The 13,572-nt window shown below is 30.6% G+C and overlaps 1 pseudogene; it reads right to left on the bottom strand.

The window, feature by feature from the left end:
* Positions 1–450: 450 nt before the first annotated feature.
* LOC114375251 lies at positions 451–13,330 on the bottom strand (annotated as a pseudogene).
* Between the last annotated feature and the right edge of the window lie 242 nt (positions 13,331–13,572).

The following is a 13,572-nucleotide window of genomic DNA, read 5'->3' as shown; positions in this document are numbered from 1 at the left end:
CTCATAATGTTTGCTTCTCCTTCTTCTAGCCTTTTGCCTTCTATAGGGAATTGTATTCTCTTGGAATTTTTGTTTTTTTTTTCTTCTTCTCTCTCCTTCTTTTATAGGTGCAGGCAGATCAACTTAATTTTTACGCAACCTTTGCACTAAGCGGGCTTGCTGCGCTTAGCGAGTATGGCAATAATCTCATGCTCAGCTCGTGACTCACGCTAAGTGCCCCTTCACAATCCAGACTTCTCTATACTTCTTGGCGCTAAGCATGCTTTGCTCGCTAAGCGACTACGTCGCACTGGGTGCTTGAGACGCGCTAAGTGAGCAGCTTTAGATCTTCAATTTTTCTTCTTTAGGCTTTACTTTGTTTTTCTATGCCAATTAGTCACCAAGCACTACAAATTCATAAACTTTTAGCACTTTCTGCACAAAAACTTAAATGATGTTAAAATTCCGATTATTCACACAAAAAGGAAGAAATAAGAGAGAAAAGATAACTATTCCTACATAATTTAATCCCAAAATATACCTATACATAATGGTTACAATATTCACTTTCACCAAGTGTTTTACAATTAAGAAAAATTAACGTCTAACGACTCATGTTAGCTTACACAAGGCTGATATCCTTATTCATATCTTGATGGTTTCATTTTGCCTCTTATATTTTGAAATGCTAACATTTGAATTTCAAGTGTACTAAGGTAGAGACAAAATAGAAGAATATCACAATAGACAAGAATCAAATAGTACAAGTAGTGGAGTAGAGAAACCGTAAATGCAATGCATTGTTATCCCCTCTCTCTCCTCACCAAGTTGTCACGTAGCAAAAATGACAAGTTGTTGAGAACGGAAAATTTTGAGGAAGGCTCCAATCCCACAACAAAAAATGTTCTAAAGCCTAATAAAAAAAACCCCAAGCTTAAGAGTGAAAAACAAATAAATATATGAAACTATAAAATTCACTCAAGTGCTATTACTTTGTTGAATTCATTGGACAATACCTACAAAAACTTAATTTAGCTATCTTTTGCTTTGCAAAGTTATTCTATATAATTTGTTATACATTGTTATATCCTTTATTTGAAAGTTGAATCTGTGTATTCATTTAAACCTTTGTTGTTTGTGAAAGTCATGAGTGACTTAATGTTAAACAATACTTGGGTGTTCTTAAACTCAAGAGGAGTTTAAGAACATGTCAAAAGTAGCCCTAAGAATATTGTTGTAACTAAGAGTGACGAGAAAGAATATTTGTTTGCAATCAAGTTTTGATTAGTGAAATCCTTCATAGAATACATATCTCAAGTTGAGTGAACCAGTATAAACTACGTGCTTCTACTTATCTCTTTAGCTATTTAACTTATATTCTCTTAATTGAGCATATTTCTACACACTTGGACACACAAGTTTACATTTGAAACCCCTTGAGAAAACTCTTTATAAGATAGTGGATGACAATCCCAAATCATGGTTTTATTAAAATTATTTTGGACAATCCATCGATCAAAAGCTTTGTTTTCAGCATTATATTTGAATCTCTTTGTGAAAACAACATCTATTTCAAAAAAAGGTTCATCTTTTAATCTAACACACTATTCAACCCCTCCTTATAGTGTGATATTTGATATTTCACAAGGAAGTAAGAGAATATTCAAAGACATAAAAGAACAACGCATCTCTTTATCTTAAAAGACAAGCTTGCTACACCTATTGTGGACAAACTACTCTATACGCAAAAACACTTTTGATTTCTACTGAAGTGTGACTCAAGAAACCTAAAGAGAGTGATGATTCAGCATGGAGAAAACATGAATTTAATGCTTTCATTCAATGCATCAATGGAAGCTCTCATTAAAGAAAATGGAGTCATTTAGAGACAATCGACACTTTTTGAAGACTGCTTATGAATACAAGAAGCTTTGAAGAGTTGAAGTTACAAACTTGCAAGCTATATTTGAAATTTTCTTTTCCCTCTTCTTCAAGCTTTAACATTTTATATTCATAAGTTGTAAATCTCTCAAAACACTTTGTATATTCTAAGAGAAAAAACTAAGTGCTTCATTTGTATTCTCGTCTTTAAGACATTAAGAACTAGTTAGTGAGTAAACCAACATCAACAAATCTTTTGATTTGTTTAGATCCAGTAAAGGCTTGGTAGAACAAAGAATACTAGGTGTGTTTTAAGCTTTGAGATAAACTTTGTTTGTAAGAGACAAAAGTGGTTTTGAAGAATACTTATAACTTTGTAAAGTTAATGAAACTTGGTGGGTTGCCAAGAACTAGAGGATGTAGTCTCAATGATAGAGACGAATCAATATAAAACTCGCTGCATCTTATATCTTTATCTCTCTTGCTTTAACTGACTAAGGGTTCAAATTTGATTTTGTTTTTGAAAAGTGTTATCACAAAATCTGTTGAGATTGTTTGACCGAGGTTATTTGTGCAAATCATGTTATCTATCTTTCAAAGACGATAGTTTTGGTTTTTCAAAAGGTTTACAAATTTTTTAAAATTACAATTCTATCCATTCTTGTAATATTTGTCTTTACACAACCTTTACCATATATGTATGGATGTTTATTTGACATGGTTTTAAGAATATGAACCTTTACTTGCAAAAAGTTTTGGAAAGCCAATATTTTCGCATGTATGTTTTCTTTATTTCCAAAGCCTTATTTTAATAGTTTTTGGGGTAAAAAATGTCACATGACGGGGTCAACTCGCCATGCCTTGCTAGTGCCCATCGAGTTGGCAGGCTAGACGTGGTAAGTTGAAGAACTTATCTTGTCCCGCCATTTTACAATAGGTTGGGCGGGGTGACTCACAAGCCTAACCCTCAATGCTACTCCTACAAAACAACTATCTGGCATAGAGATTCTGAATTTCAGTTTTATATATTAAATAGATAGGTATGAAACCAGATTATTTTATAATATGGACAACAAAAACAAGCAAAGTTGGTGGTAAGCAATAACGATCTCCACTTATTATTCCAAGACCTATTGATGATTGTTGTTCATTATTGTATTGCCCCACACCAAGCCACTAGAACAAAACTGAAACGTTCATGACCCATTGGCAATATAACAACGTATTAAACAAAATATCAAACCTAAGTCTACCCGTCCCAAAGGTTAGCAACGAACACAACTGGCCCATTGTTGATGCGAATATGAGGGATTTGGTTAATCTTTTCATGGTCATCTCTTGTAAGTGACCAATCAAATATTTCTAAGTTTTGTTTCATTTTGTCCTTATTATAGCTCTTTGCAGCGATAGTCACACCTTGCTCATACAAACCATCTAGGGCACACCTACACAATTAATGTTGGTTCATTCGATATTTAAAGAATCGAAATCTAAGCTATAACTTGAGTAAAAATAGAGTATTGATATTTCAAAATTACTGGTGTTTAAGGTTAGTTCACATCGCTTAAGGATATTTAGTCTAAAATACCTACATATAATATAAAATATAAATGTGGCTTGTTGTTTGTTGAATTGTTTTTTAATTAGGTTCTAAGTTCGTAAAATCAAGTCTACCTATCACTTTTAGTTCAAAACTATTGATGTGTAATATTAATGTACACATATTAATAAGCATTTAATATATGTAGAATTAATGCATTTAGTCTAAAATCAGCTCATTTAATATAAGATGTAAACGTGATTTCTTATTTTTGAAATGTTTTTAAAATAGAAAGCATTACAAAAATAATATGGATACCGCACTTACAATCTATTTTAAATAAATGTATATCACACCAATTTATAATAAATTTTAATCAACAATAGAAAATATGTTAAAAAAATGTCAACGCAAATTAAGTATGAAAGTGAGATTCCAATAATTTGAGCACAACACCAAAGACCAAAGATGCCTAAATTTTTATTCTTTTAAGTAAGGGTATATATAAGAGTATATATGAAAACAATAATTAACAAAATTTAAATTTTATAAAACATTAATAATTTTAAAATGAAAAGAAAAGTCAAAACATCAACAGCTTTTATGTACACACAGGGGCGGAAGGCACCCCTCATTTTTTCTAATTCTATTTTTTTGTACACAATATTTTATTACTTGATTAATTTTATTTTTTATTTTAAAAGTTAATTTGGTTATAAAATAATAATATTTAAGTACTATTTATCTTTTTATTTATTTTTCGGTAAAATATTTTATTTTCCTTTTATATCTTTATTGTCAAGATAATGATATTATTTTTTTCTTTTAACGAATATATCATTTTCGTTTCTATAGTTTTTATCCTAGAAATAATTATACTTTTCATTTAATAATCTATTATTATTTAAAGACTATAAATAAATGATTGCATTTACAAATAAATAATTTTGTTATCCTTCCTTTTATATTGATTTGGTTATAATAATTGGTAAATTAAAAGCTATATATTATTAACCTTTGTTGAATGGAATAAACTTATAAATTCTACATACAAGAATGACAACTTAAACTTTAAGACATACCAACAAATATTATCTTTTTTTTATTATTGTTTGAGACTTTAACATCTTTGAGTGTACAAATGCAAATGTCATTGTGTAAACATTGGAAAAACAAATCAGATATCAAATAGTATTATAAGTTTTTGTCGAATTTTACTTTTTTTAAGATAGTAGTCATTGATAGAATATAAAATTCTTATCATACTTTTATAGCATGTAAAACCCATGATTAACATTTGCATTTTTTTTTCATTTTTTAAAAATAGATATTTAATTGATCTTATATATAAACATATTTTATATTTTAGTTACTGGTCTCCCCTGTTATCTTCCTCTCTGGATCTGCCCCTGTGTACACACTTTTCTTTTTATCACGTTGTTAGTCAAAAACCCAAGTGAAGATTGAAGTTAAATACCCAATTGAATTATTGAAGTTAAATAATTATATTCTTAGGTACGTAAATTTTTTTAAACATTTTTCTTTCACTTGCTGACATACATAAAAGGATGTAATTAATGAGAGTTTACTAGATGAATAGATTAATCTTAACCATGAACTTACGTGAATTTAATCTTTAATTATTTAGTTTATTTTATGGTTAGATTGATTTACCGGCCTCTACATCATATGCTTCTTATATATATAAACATATAAATTCAATTAATTGAATATGAGAATTTTAAAACCTGAGCAATAGTTCTGCCATGTGCCTCTGCAATTTCCTTGAGTATTTCACTGCCCATGACTACATTGGAACCCCAACTAGCCCCCTTGGCTCCCAGAGGAGAAAATGCAGTTACGATTATACCCTTTGCATCATAGATTTCCTTTAGCTTCTTCTGATGCCAAGCAGGATTCATCTCCACCTATTAGGTGTGGCAGTGTCAAAAATAGAGTATTTGGTCAACACTGGTCAAATTAAATTAATATAAGTAGAAAAATGACCAAGATGAGTTCATGGACCAACTTGATTGACAGAAGGGGGAATGGTAGCAAATGAGAGTAGATCTTCAAGTTTCTTGCAAGTGAAGTTGCTGACACCTATTGATTTTGCGAGGCCTAGTTTCTGGCATTCTTCCATTCCTTTCCAAACACCCCTTAAGTCAAATGTAGTTATTAGATCTTCAGTGTATGGAGTTTCCCAATCTACAGGCTTCACACTGATGGGCCAGTGGATCAAATAAAGTTCCAAATATTCTCAATTAATTTCAGCCTCCTGCATTATGTCACCAACGCTTGGATTTGGGAACTGGATCTTCACCAGTTCCATTTTGCACTGCACCTCTTACAGTTAAGGTGCAAGCATTAAATTTTCTTCACCACGTTTTAGGCTTTTCTACTTCAACATAACAAAAGAACCAGAAAAAGTTAAGGGTAAGGATCCCCTGCAGTTATTTTAAGACTGCAGAGGCCTTTGGCTTGGGCTTGTGGCCTCTTTCATCAATAATAAAACATTAAAAGTTTGTATATGTAGCTATCCTTAGGTCTCTTTCATATACAAGACTACAACAAAACATTAAAAGTTTGTATATGAATTATGTAGATACTCTTAAGGGTATCTCCAATGACATTTGCATTTTAAATAGTAACTCTGAGCGATGCAATAATTTTGCGGGGCATCCTATTTCTACAATATTAAGAGTCCATGTTGTTAGGAAGACAACATCGGCCTTTTAATTTTGGTGGTCCCACAATTTTTTTAATTTGTATTTATAGTCCTACAAATACCAAAGATTGACATGTAGGTTGTGAAGTTTATAATTTATTTTTGCAGTTGCCGGATTGGAGTAAAAAATTAGCTAAGTTGCTTAAAGAACTTTAAGAAAAGATACATGTAACCCTGAACATTCATCATAAAGTTCAAAATATAGAAAACGGGTACCATAAAATATCGTTGTGTTGATCGATTGAACAAGATGATGAAACACTAGTAGTGAAAATATATTTATGGGATCCAGCAAAGATTGTCACATGAAAGCTAGAGAACAAATCTAACAAACTAGTCATTCACAACTACATGCTGTGTCGTCCAGCTAAATAACTTACTCAATCATTAGGTGCATACACAACATGTTCTGCACAACATACTTTGACCATGGAATTCTTAATATCTATGTTTCTTTTAATTAATGAAATAAAGTGTTTATATTCGCATGTAACTGATCTAAACAAAACATATTCTTATGAACCAAATTCTCTAAAACCGTAGGTAGAGTTAGAAATTGAAGAATTGATTGCATAATTTGCATCTGACACATTTTTGGGTTTGAATCACAAATAAACAATAACCAACTTGATGATGATGCAGTGAAATTTAATTTAATTATAAAACTAAAAAAAACCCACATGATTTTTTTTTATTTCCAAAACATATATACCTTAAAAATTTATAATTAGAATAACCATAACTACAATCAAAACGAAAATCTTCCTGATTTATGATTTTAATGTGAAGACTGAAGAAGGATGGAATCAATTTTGCTTACTGAAGTGATTTCTGCAGAGCAGGAAGAACAAGATGGGGGAAATTGTTTGTAGGCCAGAGCTTAGAGGTGATGAAGAGCTCCTCTATAGACTTGACGAGGCCAAGTTGAAGATCCTCAGCTATGGCTTCTCCCAAAGCCTCTTCAGATCCATATATAGACTGATGCAGTGTCAAAGTGTCTGTAGCCAAGTTTGATAGCTTCTATTACTGCCACTTCGGTGGTTTCTTCACTGCTTTTGTTTGTATCAGCTGCAGTTCCCAGTGCTATAACTGGCATGCTGCATTGGTTGGAGGAGGATTTCAGCACAACTTGGGGAATTTTGCTGTCACACACTCACACCTTACAGTATTTGCTTTACCTTGAAATTGAACATAAGTTTTGTGAGCAACATGGATACTTTGCATCTCCTTATATAGGAGAGAGGATTTTGTCATTTATATTTTTTGTCTAACCGTGTTATCGGTATGGAGTATCAGTTGGTTTTGTCATGACAAATCTCTCCATAGAAAAACCTAACCGACCAGCTTTTTAGTAGACTTTTCTCCTCTCAATAACATTTTTTTCACAAAGTTTAAATTCAAGATCTTAGTTAAGAGAACTGAATCCAATATTACTTGAACCAACGACTTTTTGGTAATTTTCTCATCTATATGACAATAATGTAACTGACATGATGATGATAGTATCACAATTAATTGACATCATAAATATCAATTTATAATATAAAAATCATAAATATAGAATTAATATTTATGAAAAAGAAAAATCATGATAAAATGAAATAAAAATAAATGTGAGAAAAATAGTTAATCTTTTTGGTAAACTAATATTATTTATTTAATAAAAGTTGTTAAATTTTGTTTTTAAAATAATGTTGTTGATGAATAAAAAAATATTTTAAAAGTCAAATAAAAATTTTAAGTTGTTTAAATAGCACCACCTACTTTTAAAGGTGATGTCATGTTAGAGTAGTAGAAGCTACACTATTATTAGTCCTAAGAAAACACTACAAAAGACTAGAGAAAAATTATGAAGAAGATAAAATAACAATTTTGATTTTTAATTGATGTTGAATACATTGCAAACCATACATTAAATAGGAAACCTAATGAATGACAACCATACATATGTCAACATCTAGTATTTTAGGGCATATAAAAATGAAACTAAATATCATAATAAAAGGATAATATCTAAGGTATTTAATTCGTAAGTCACTTATTTGGGTCTCTCAAGACTCATTCTATCATTACCAACAAGTTCATTTGGATCTTGTCCTCAAGGTCTTTAACCAAATTTGACTTGGACTTGAACCTTTTTTTTATGAAGAATGGAATGATGGGTTTGAAAAAAAATATATAAATTAGATTGGGGTTGGTGGGGTTGCTAAGTCAACTGAGATGTTGGTAGGAGGTTTGGAGAAATAAAAATGGTTAAAAAAATGTTGGTAGTAAATGGAATTTGAATAGCATGGAGGAGACAATTGGTGTTGAAAAGTCAAGAATGAAAATTAAATTGCGGAAGTTATGAGAGGTAACTGATAAATCACTTTTTGAGTGGTAATGTGAGTTTTGTGTCATTTTGTATGTATTTTCTTGGAAGAACTTATGTTTGAATACTAGTTGTATATGAAAGAAATACAGTTACTTAATTGAGTGAAAGATTTGAAATTGCACAAATTTATAAAGACTTAAAGATCTTACACTTGATCATGGTCGTGGTCATCAACACGACCATAGTCAAATGATAACAATCCTCCTAGAACATCATCAATGATCTGATGACGACCATGGTAAACTCACCACGGTTGTGGTTAATTCATGAGCATCATAGACAACCAAGAGGGTCATAGTCAATCCATAATGGCATAGGGCTTCAGCGTCACTTTCAACCATGGCCATGATGGATTCACCACGATCATAGTGTGTCTTTTTGTGCAATTATCTTTTGGAAGCTACATATAGAGGTCTCTCTCTTTATAAAAAGTAATCTTCAGTTTTTATTCATATCTTTTATGAATTTGAGAGAATCTTGAGGGTTTTCTGAGAGTTGAAGAGCGTGGACAATACAACCAGGACAGATCATGATTATCGTTCTTGCCTATTGGTATGTCTATGTCTATTTTATCTAGGATTGCTAATTTTGCTCTAATCATGAGTGGTCAGTCCCCCTAGTTTGGGGGTTATGTTGTAACTATCCATTTGTACTCTTCTCCTTGTTTTTAATGGAGTTCCTCGTTATTTTGTGTCAATTAATTATCTTCCTTATTTTAATGATTATTTGGAATCAGTCATTCTAATACTCAATCAAGTACATAGTAGTGATCATCTGCATGTAATTGGTAGATCTAGGTAGAGAATATTTTGTACCAAATTGAATGATCAAAATGTTTGAATAATCTTTGGTAGATTAGTTAATCTTTAATTAACCATCACTAGAATATCCTTTAATTAATCTAATTAAAATTTCATTCTAATTAATCTTAGTAGAGTTATTCCATTTAATAATTTTATATATAATCCAATAATTAAATTAAATTTTTATTGAATAGATCAAATCTATAATTTTTTATAAAATGTTAAAACTATTTGATACTTTATTAAATAAATTCAATTTAATATATAATATTTTTGTTAAAATATAAGTAAATGTTAAGTATATAATTAACTAACTATAAATGTTTGATTTATCTAACATGTAGTCTATATAATAAAAAATAAGGCTTAATTAAGTTTTTCATATCTAGAATATAGGTCGTTTTCAGATTACTACTTAATATTTATTTTTTTCAACCAAGTACCTAAAATTTTTTATAGTTTCATTTTATTACCTATCGTTAGTCCCCTTTCGTTAAGTGGTAACGTGACAGATGAAGTGTCACGTCATCACACATTGTCATGGACATCTCATTGCCCATGTCATCATGCCTTCAATGACGTGGCACTGACGTGTCGGTGATTGGACATGATGGCATGACATTTTGTTTGTCATGTAATCACTTAACAAAAGACGACTAATGACAAATAGTAAAATAAAACTGAAAATTTTTTCAGGTAGGTATTTGACAAAAAATGAATTTTTAAGTAGTAATATGAAAACAACCTATTTTTCAGGTACATGTATGAAAAAATTATTTAATATATGACATGAAAAAATTATATAAACCATATATAATTGGTGTTTTGCTGTCTATTATCAATGTACACATGTAACATGTTGTGTCTTCCCTCACTCTTCTTTCACTATTCTCTGGACTCAAACTATATATCTCACCATTTGATCTTGTTGGATTCTCTTTTAGTTGTTCTCTTTTAGCTTTGTCCAAATATTAAATGCACACATCTTAACTCTTTAATTTCATCTTTAATACTATCTTATTAATCTAGTTCAGTTAATTAAACAAGATAAATTGATAGGTGAGTTATTATAAATTTCAAATAGTATTTTTTTATTCCTACCAATAAAAAAATATCTTATTAATTTAATGTATTTCTTATTTTGAATGAGAAATTATCTTAAAAAAATAAATAGGATAAAGTTTCTTAATGAGGAAGATGTGATCGAGATGATGTTGTTTTATGATTAGAGTTGAATTTATGTTGAGATCATGAGATTCACATTCATATGAGTTTTTGGTGAGTTGCTTGCAAGAATTCAAGGTGTTGGAATGTCTTGCTATGCTAATTAAACTATAGGTGGGTTCATGAGTGTGATGAGCATATGAATGGTGAATCTATGATATTATAAACTCTTGTGGTGTTGAGATTGGTGAATGAATTTGTAATGACATATAATGTTTAATTTTGAATTATCATAACATACATTCATTGATGAATGACATTGCATGTAAGTAGACACGTAAGTTGGAGGTGTTAAGAAAGCCTTTAACCTAGTACTGGAGGTTTCGATGGTGGCTAATAGTGAAATGGCCTATAGAATGGAAGCGTGGGTGAATCCCTAAATAGGTTAAGATCGTTGCAAGCTTTACCGAAGGTAATCCACTACCCACAATCATCCATTTTTTATATAAAAAAAAAAAACCACACTTTCTCTGTAAGGTTAATTAGAGTCTTCCAGAATGGTTAAGGTGTGATTATCTTAAGGGATGTGTTTGGGCTAATTACTCAAGGTGAAAAAACTTATGGTTGTAAAGAGTTAGCATGACATAACATGATAGTTAGACATGTGCATTGATAATTGTGACTTGAAAATGAGATATTACTTAATGAGTCATGAAAATACAGTGATATTTGATGACTAATGGACTGATGATGACATTGGTGTATGATTATAGAACCTGCATGTAATGGTTGATGAAATGATGATTATTATGAGATGCTCTGTTATGAGAATTCTAAGAGCTATGTTTTATATATGATTTTTGCATGTTATAATATATATATATATGATGGTATGTTATTACGTTAAATTCATAAGTTCTAGTTGGTTTAGTATGCTTATTTTTGGTAAGCTTACCCTTGCGTTGTTGTACATGTGATTTGTGTCTGTGATGATTCCGTATTCGATATACGTGGAGAGCATATAGCTAAAAGAGGACCCCATGTCTTTGAAGACTTCGTGAAAAGTTTATAAGTATTTTCATAATTAAATCAATGAAAGAGTTTTAAATATTAAAATAAAATCTTTTGCTTGAGATAGTTCATAGTTTCATGTAAACGACAATGGATCATTACAGAAATGTTGAAACAACTTTTAATAACTGAATTGAACTGTTCATTGGAGATAAATAATTTAGTTTAGTTCTTAATAATGGTTTAGTTCTTCAATTAACTACATTCTCCACCATAAGTTTGAGAGTATGTATAAAATTTCTAGCATGGTTGGTCTCATGGACTACAAGGTTAGTAATATATGTTTTCAATGATATATGATGTTAAACCTAAGTTGAATATGTAATGACTCACTGCTGCTACATTTTAACTTAAAAATAACAAAGTGAAATGCTTATTTAAATTTATTATAACTCTTGAGTTAATTTATTTATGAAAATACTTGTGAAATTTTTTTTTTTTTTTTTTTGCATTTTCATAAGCCAAAAGCTAAAATCAACAACTTCAAGATAACATGTTCACACACACACACACACTTTTTATCAACTGATTAACATATATCATAACATACAACTCTTAGAAATATACACATTCTAAACTCCTCAGATGGTCAACTCTTTATATAAAACTAAACAAGGAAAATGAAAGACAGAATCACATCTTCATGTCCATGCATGCCAGTCCATGAAACCTTCAAAAGAAAGATCCAACTTTCAATCATTTGCTCCCACAAATACAAAGTTCTAGATTATCATAGTCACGATCACATGTGTCATAATGCAAGGGTAAACTTACCAAAAACAAACATACTCAAAAGAATTTAAACTTCAACAAACAACAATTAATTAAACCTCATTGTCTTTAAAACATGACATTTGAATTTCAATAACAATAATAATAATAAAGGTTAATTAAATTTTTAGTCCTCAAACTATGAGATTTTGAATTTTTAGTCCCTAAACTATTTTCTAAAAAAAATTGTCCTTAAACAATTTGTCGTTATTAAAAATAGTCCCTATCGTTAGTATCCTTTGTTAAGTAATAAAGTGTCATGAAATAAGACAGATTAAATTTCACGTGTATTTTATATACATGCCACATAGTTTTATTATATTTAGTTAAATAATTATACTATTATGTTATTAAAATACAAAAGGGAAAGAGAAGAGTCATTGTTGAACCCTAACGCTCCAAGCACCCATGAACGTAAAACAACCATCCATGAGGAGATCTGCGACGTGAAGCAACAATTCATCCTTCTCATCTACAATCTATGGTGACACTCGTGGTCACTTAAGTAGACAAATCAACACTTAACATAAATTATTAACAGTAGGGTCTATTTATAATAACAGAAAATTCTTTAGGGACCAGATTTAACAAAAAATAGTTTAGGGACCAAAAATTCAAAACCCCCATAGTTTGAAGACTAAAAACTTAATTAACCCTAATAATAATAGGAACATGAAACTCATATAAAAAACATCTCATGTACAATTATAACCATGAATCATAATCAATTATTAGCATCATAAGTCAACCACCGAACATCATCATCATCGCAAGTCTATCAATCATCAACACTAAGTACATTGAACACGGCCACCAAAGACAGAATTTACTCCATGGAGATTTACACCACATGAGAGATTAACCTAAGTACATAACCTAAGTACATTCCTTAACATCATTGTTTGTCTCTCTAACCATGCAGGAAGACTTAGATCAACCCTACGGAGAAAGTGTGGGTAGTGACTTACCTCATTAATGTATGCATTAACCTTAAACTCTATAGGAGTTTGCCCACCCATTTATTCTATAAGCCCATCTGGTGTTGGTCACCATGAAAACTTTAAACACTAGGTTGAAGGTTCACTAAGTACCCACAACTTATTTGCCTACTCACAACAACAACAATTAAATTTGGATAGATACAAAACCTCCGTACCCATCATCTCACTCATACCATACCATCTACCTTAGACTGATCTAGTATTTGGATTAGGTGTCTGACCAACCAACTCAAGGCTAAACTAGATAAGATATTGGTGAT

This window comes from Glycine soja, chromosome 2 (genome assembly GCF_004193775.1).
Source record: "Glycine soja cultivar W05 chromosome 2, ASM419377v2, whole genome shotgun sequence".
In the NCBI taxonomy this organism is placed as follows: Eukaryota; Viridiplantae; Streptophyta; class Magnoliopsida; order Fabales; family Fabaceae; genus Glycine; species Glycine soja.
The sequence above is the reverse complement of the archived record's forward strand: the minus strand, read 5'-3'. Positions and strand labels throughout refer to the sequence as shown.